The 7,412-nt window shown below is 40.8% G+C and overlaps 1 non-coding gene across 1 annotated transcript; it reads right to left on the reverse strand.

Annotated features, from left to right (window-relative positions):
* Positions 1-398: 398 nt before the first annotated feature.
* On the reverse strand, positions 399-505 carry LOC118492662. The gene has a single exon (XR_004894665.1). It is a non-coding gene; the product is annotated as a small nucleolar RNA R71 (small nucleolar RNA).
* Between the last annotated feature and the right edge of the window lie 6,907 nt (positions 506-7,412).

Below are 7,412 nucleotides of genomic sequence, written 5' to 3' on the forward strand. Positions count from 1 at the left end.
TTTCGGGTGATCCACCTCCAATGGCGGACCAACGTACCCTCATGGATTATCTACGACCCACCGTAGGTAACCTAGGCGCCGCTATCAATGCTCCGAATGTTGAAGCTAATAACTTCGAACTTCGGCCGCATTTGATACAAATGCTCCAAAACTCCGCAACCTTCCATGGGCTTGCGGACGAGGATCCCCATCTGCATATTACTAATTTCTTAGAAATATGTGATACCTTTCGGATCAACGGAGCATCAAATGACGCCATCCCCCTCCGAATGTTTCCTTTCTCACTAAAAGACCGAGCGAAAGCTTGGCTCAACGCCCTCCCAGCTGGATCGGTAAACACCTGGGATGAACTAGCCCAAAAATTTCTATATAAGTATTTCCCTCCCGCTAAAACGGCTAAATTAATGACTGAAATTAATACATATTCACAAGAGGACGGGGAATCCTTATATGAAACTTGGGAAAGGTTCAAGGAGTTATTACGCAAGTGTCCACATCACGGCCTTGCGATATGGCAACAAGTATCCACTTTCTATAATGGATTGTTGCCACACACAAGGCAGACACTTGATTCTAGCTCCGGGGGACTTTTAGGTAATCGACGCCCGCATGAAATATATAACCAAATTGAGGAAATTGCTCAAACCAATTTTCAATGGCACACCCCCCGAGGCAATAAATCTATTGCCCCGGCGCCCATAAGGTCGATGAAAGCACTTCTTTACAAGCCCAAATCAAGGCCCTTTCTTCAAAAATAAAAAAATTGGAAATGACAAAAACAGTCTCGGTTATGGCTTGGAAGGGTGTGGTGGGTCACATGAAAATTGGAGTTGTATGAAAGAAACAGACGATCAACAAGAATTGGTAAGCTACATTGATAATAGACCTAGGCCGTCGGGTCCTCCAACGGGAACTTACAACCAAGGATGGCGAAACCACCCAAACCTTGGTTGGAGAGAACCCGGCAATAGTAGTAACCAACAAACCCAACGAACAAACTTTCAACAACCAATAAATGAGTCACAAAATTTCACTCAACAACAAAGTGGACGAGAAAGGCTTGAAGATACGGTATCTCGCCTCATCTCTGACACTGAAAAGAAAAACTCGGAAAGATTTCTACAATTAGAATCAAATTTTAGAAATCAACAAGCTAGTATTCAAAACATAGAAAAACAATTAAATCAAATAGCTCAAAATTTTGCCGAGAGACCGCAAGGCGCATTACCTAGCAATACCGAAACAAACCCAAAAGCGCAAGTTCACCTCATCACGCTACGAAACCGCACCGTAGGGCCTGCAGAAGCGCCGCCGCCAACAGAAGAAACGGTACCCACACCTCTGCAGAAAAAGAACTCCCCTCCGTCACCAGAGCCTACCAAAGCTCCTCGAGTTCCGTACCCCGGTAGGTTAATTCGTCAAAAGACCAATGAGCAATTCGCGAAGTTCGAAAGTCTATTAAAGCAATTGCATGTCAATATTCCTTTTATTGAGGTCCTAACCCAAATGCCCAAATACTCTAAGTTCATGAGGGACTTCCTCACGCATAAAAAGAAAATTGAAAATTTGCAATTAGTCAATTTAGGCGAAGAATGCTCTGCCCTCTTACTCAATAAACTTCCCCAAAAGAAAATCGATCCCGGAAGCTTCACGATTCCCTGCTCAATAGGGGAGTCCCCCGTTCGTAATGCCCTAGCCGACCTTGGGGCTAGCATTAACCTCATGCCCTCATCAATGTTTAAAAGACTCGGCCTGGGAACCACGAGTCCTACAAAAATGAGCATACAACTCGCTGATCGATCCGTCAAATTTCGACAAGGTGTCATCGAAAATGTCTTGGTAAAGGTAAGCAGATTCGTCTATCCAGCCGACTTTGTCATACTCGATATGGAGGAAGACACCGAGGTCCCCCTCATACTAGGGAGACCTTTTCTTGCCACCGCACAGGCGGTGGTAGATATGAATGACGGAACACTCACCTTGAGGTATGGGGATGATGAAGTAAAATTCGGAGTTGGGAAGAGAATAGAGGACGACGACCCGGTCAACTACATGAAGGTTATTGATTCGAGCTTGGATGCTGCTCTCCGACGGTGTAACATGGGACGCCAAGCATCCCACTCAGAAAACATATAACCTCACATTGGGTCTAGCCAAACACCCTTATAAACGTGGCGCACCACGGAGGCATTCCGCAGAACTATCCTTAGTTTAGTTTAATCCTTTAGTTTTAATTTGCAGAAATAAAACACACTCGTGGTGGTAATGGATGAAAAAGGGAACGAGAAAAATGGCCCCATGCACGAAGAACGGAGCAACCCGATACAAATCTCCATTACAGAAGGCTCAACACGGGCCGTGCTCAACCAACACGGCCCCGTGCTGAGCCACCTGCAGGAAAACACCCAGTTCAGGTAACTGGACACGGGCCGTGTTCACCAGACACGCCCCCGTGTCCAGGCTTCTGTCTCATTTCTTTAATTTCTGTTACTGGCACCTGAACACGGGGCCGTGTCCGGTCCCCACGGGGTCGTGTCCAGACTACCAGTAACATAAATCTTTGCTTTTTAACACCACATTACACATCCAATCAACCTAAAAATTTATTTTTGGGACACATTGAGGACAATGTGTAATTTAAGTGGGTGGGGGGGAAGCTAACACTTTGAAATTTTGCAAGTCCTAACAACAAGCCTTACACAAAACTCTATTGGAACCGCTAAACACCCCAAATTTTTTTTTACAAAAAATTTTCATTTTTTTTTACTTGTCGAAAGTTTAAGTTAGGAATCCCAAGATTAATAAGGTTATATTTTTATAAAATTTACAACCGAGAGCGTCGTGATAACAAGAACCAACATAAGAAAATTATGAAACGGCATAACAAGTCTAGTTAAAATTTGATTATATATACTTGATCACATTAAAAACCCATTCCCAAAAGAGTGAGCTTTGAGCCTTTATTGAGCATACAAATTTACATCTTTAGAGTAAATGCTCATCTTTCGTTTCTTGTGTGAATAGCCGCTTGGTTCTTACAATTCTAGAACTTGCCACGACGATTCATTCCCGGTCCTTACCAACTTAAACCCAAGTAAGTAAATGATGGAGGCATTAGGACTAACCATTTTTCTTTCTACACCATTATTTTTCATTTTTTTTCCACCTACCCAAAAAAAATCCCCCTAGTTAACCCCTTTGAGCCTAAACCTTTCGTTTCTTTACCCTAAACCCTTTTCACCCACCAAAAACCCTTTTTATTTTTCACCCTTTATTTTAGTAACAAGCTCGGTTTTTCGCAAGCTCGTTCTTTTATGTGACTGAAAAAAAAAAATATGATGATGAAGTTAAAAACAAACAAGGTATGCAAACAAAAGCTTGTTTGGAGAAATACTTCAAAATAAAAAGTCACTAAAAACAAAGTGTGTTACGAAAACCGACGCTTTTTACGCTTTTCGCCCTTTTACTAACCACTAACCCAACCACCCACCTTTAGCCCAAGCCAAACCCTTCACCCAAAAAGTCCTCTTGATATTTACAAAGGTATAAAGTTAAAAAGGAGGAGGATTGATTGCTTGGCAAGCCTATGGAAGGCATAAGTTCCATGCCGCTCTCGAGTGATTCACAAAAAAATACACCTTCGGCCGAGTGTTGAGTGATTTCTCCCGGGAGGTATGTGAACTTGTATATAAATGGAATTTTAAAAAGGCATGTTATGCCCAAATAAGTAATTTATCCTATGAAACGTTCTAAATAAATCATAACGAATAGGATTGTAAATAAATAAAAATAAAACCCAAAAAGATCTTGGATTCACGACACTCTATAACAAGCCAAAAACCTTCTCTTCTACCCATTCCATTTGGGAGTGTAAGCCACATTTAAAGAGTTTTGCTTGAGGACAAGCAAAAGTTCAAGTGTGGGGGTATTTGATGTGTGTAAAATGCAACATATAAATTACATCAAATAAGGCATAAAACCAACCCTTTTTAAGTACTAATGTTGGAAAAAGAGTGTTTTTGTCTTCCTTTTGTATTTTCAGGATGAAATGAGCTCAAATTCACAAAAGAAGCAAAAAGACAGCTAATTCTAACATAAATACAAGAAAAGGAGTAAAAGTAGACTGCCCGAACCCCCAACGGCATCCTCCAAAGCAAAGAAGAGAAAACAGAAGCCTGAACACGCCCCGTGCTCAGCCAGCACGGGGCCGTGCCCAAGAAGCAGCAGAAAAGACAAACCTGTAGAAGCTTCTATTGCCCACCACGGGGTCGTGTCCAGTGAGCACGGGGGCGTGGCGAAAGTACAGCAGGCGCATTAATTGTAATTGCGAATTACAATTAATGAAGAGAGAGAGTGTCAGACGGGCACGGGGGCGTGTCCAGCGGACAAGGGGCCGTGCCCAGCCTTCTGTTCAGCCTATAAATAGGAGTGCTTGGTTTCATTCCAACTCATCCCTTGGCACACCACCTCTCTCACACTTCATCCACCACCCACCACCACCATAACACCATCATCCACCACCATCATCCATTGTCCATCGTAGAGTGTGTGAGTCGTCTCGGGATCCAAGATTGATCGTAAGAGTTCTTGACAATCAAGGCCATGTTTGCCTAAGTCTCTTACATCACTTGGTGAAGACAAGTGTTTAGTATAATACTTTTTATTTTTAATCTTTTGCACTTTTTATTTGGTTTTGTATTAATGACTTTAATAACTAGTTGCTTATGTTGAAGGTGATCTTTCCTTATCGTTTGTCCGTGGTGTCTTGGCATTATTTTACTGTCTATATAAAATAAAAGATTTTCACCGTTCATATCTCCACGGTCTATATGGAGGTATGTTGGCTACCTGGTCGGGGGTTAAGGGAACGGTTTGGTAAGGGTCTTGCCCTTGTTCAGCGTTTAGAGGTCCTGCAAGGGACCTGGGTCAAATTTAGTAGGATCTCCTTCAATGCCCATAGGTATTGGATGGCGGGGATCCAAACTCTTTGACCCCCTCATAAGTTAACTACTATTAATACTATAACCCGGCTATTTAGGACTGTATCCCTGCTGACTCAGACTACTTAGCTGAGGGTAACGTCACCGCCAAAAGCGGGGCCTACCACAATTTGCATTAATAACTTAATTCATTATCTTCCAATAATCCAACCCTTTAGGATTGTATCCTTGCTGACTCAAACTACTGGGTTGAGGGTAACGTCGCCTTCAAAAGAGGGGCCTACTACAATAACTAAGATAATCTCTTAAACAAGTGCAAAAGTGCGAAAATAATCAAAGGTTATACTAATACACGAGTCGGATCCAAGTGATTCATCTTGTCTATCTGTTTTTATTTTATTTTTATTTTTCAGCATTTAGTTAGTTTTTATTTTCTTTGTTTAAAAACATTTTTCTAACTTTTTGATTTGATTAGACGTTGAGGATAAACCGGTACTAAAAGCTCTTATGTCCTTGGACGACCTCGGTATCTTACCAACACTATACTACGTCCACGATGGGTGCACTTGCCCATATGTGTGTTTAGTGTTAGTGAATATCGTGTTTTATAAATTTAAAACTTGGCTAAAGGTGTAAAAAAGGGCTTAATTATACATTAAAAATATATTACACTACACACGCATCAACCTCCAAGAGATTGTTTCCCAGTAATTTCCATATATCTCTGAGCTCTGCGGATGCAACTAGCTAAACGCCAACGGATGTCAATGAGTTCCATCTCTTCCGGATCAATCTGGTCGTAGTCTTCTTTGGTTAACTCTGAGTTTCTAATTTTGCCAGCTACAAGACCTTCATACGATTCCAGAACAGAAGCAAGAAAACTCATTTGCTGCTTAGCTGCATTGATGCTCATTGCCGGAGAATTTTTCAACTTAAGAGCAATGTTGCATAGTATCTCCTCTGCTTCTTCAGAACTAGCTTTTGAAGCCGATGAATGATAACCCGGATCATAACTTGATGAGCTCTTCTGTGGCTCTTTTGTCCTCTCACCACTGAATGTTGTCTTTGGTGAACTATCAACTTTCACCGAAGGTAAACTTCCTTTGTAGTATAAGCCAACATTCTGTTGATGTGAAGAACTGCTCATCTTGTTCTGTTTCTGCAATTCAAGCTCATGAGTTTCAATCTTTTCAAACAATTTGTCAAGAGAAATTGTATCATACAAAGCATCATTTTTCCGAATAAAAACAAACGTTTGCCACTGATCAGCTTGTGGTAACGCTTCAATCACTTTGTCAATAATTTCCTCTCTTGTTTTCACAATCTCAAATCTCTCAAGTTCAATTTTTAAATGGCAAAATCTCTCAATCATTTGCCTCACTGTCTCTCCTTTTAAACTATCAAATAGATCAAATTCTTTTTTAAGCAACGCAATTTTGTTCTTTTTAATCTGTTTACCCCCCTCAGCTTTAACACGTAAAGCTTCCCAAACAGATTTTGACGACCCATCATGATTAAGCAATGCAAAAATATCATTTCTAATTGCCGACTGGAACAAAGCAATCATTCTCTGTTCGGCGGCAAATTCAGATTTATCCTCTCTGATTAATTTCTTGAATGGAAGTTCTTCGCCTTTATCATCCTTTGGTCGTTCGTATCCAAACTCTAAACAGAACCAGCTTTCATGCGCATACGCTTTCGCCCAGTTAAGAAACCGTTCTTTCCACCAAGTATAATCCTCAATGCTTTCCAGAGTTGGTGGCTTTGAATGTGTTCCGTAGAAGTTATCATGCTTGATATTCTCATTGATTGCTTTTGTGATGGTTTTTGGTAAAACCGTTGTAATCTCGGAAGATTTAGATGTGAATGCGTTGAAAAACGTATTGTAGAATTCTTCAGCCATGATGTAATCCTTGAATAACCTGGAGACAAACAAACAAACAAACACAATCAGTTCAATCAATATCAAATATCCTGAAACAAACTGACACTCGGTTGACGTGAAAGATCTCGACACGAAAATCCTCTTTTCAAGCGAAATAAGGATTTCAAGCGGAAACACAGGTTGAAGCGGAATCACGGTTGGAGCGAAATCAGAAATTCAAACTGAATCCAACTTTCAAGTGGAATCACTTGAATAACACTTCGAGCGGAATCAGATCTATTCTTCAAGTGGAATATAGGACTCAAGCGAAATCAGATATTGATTTCAAGCGGAATATCACTTGAAGCAGAACCTGATTGAATTTCAAGTGAAATAGCAGGTTTGAAGCGGAATCAAAAGCTATTTTCGAGCGGAATCACCATTTGAAGCGAAATAAGCTGAATTTTTCAAGCGAAACCTATATGCTCGTTCAAGCGGAATCAACCTTTTATCCAATTTTTGTCAAGTTTAATCAGTATTACAGTCTCAAACTGTCAAGGCTTTGTTAGAATATTGTTTTGCATGTTCGGTGAAAATTTCAATCCATT

The sequence above is a fragment of the Helianthus annuus genome, chromosome 5 (genome assembly GCF_002127325.2).
Source record: "Helianthus annuus cultivar XRQ/B chromosome 5, HanXRQr2.0-SUNRISE, whole genome shotgun sequence".
Taxonomy (NCBI): Eukaryota; Viridiplantae; Streptophyta; class Magnoliopsida; order Asterales; family Asteraceae; genus Helianthus; species Helianthus annuus.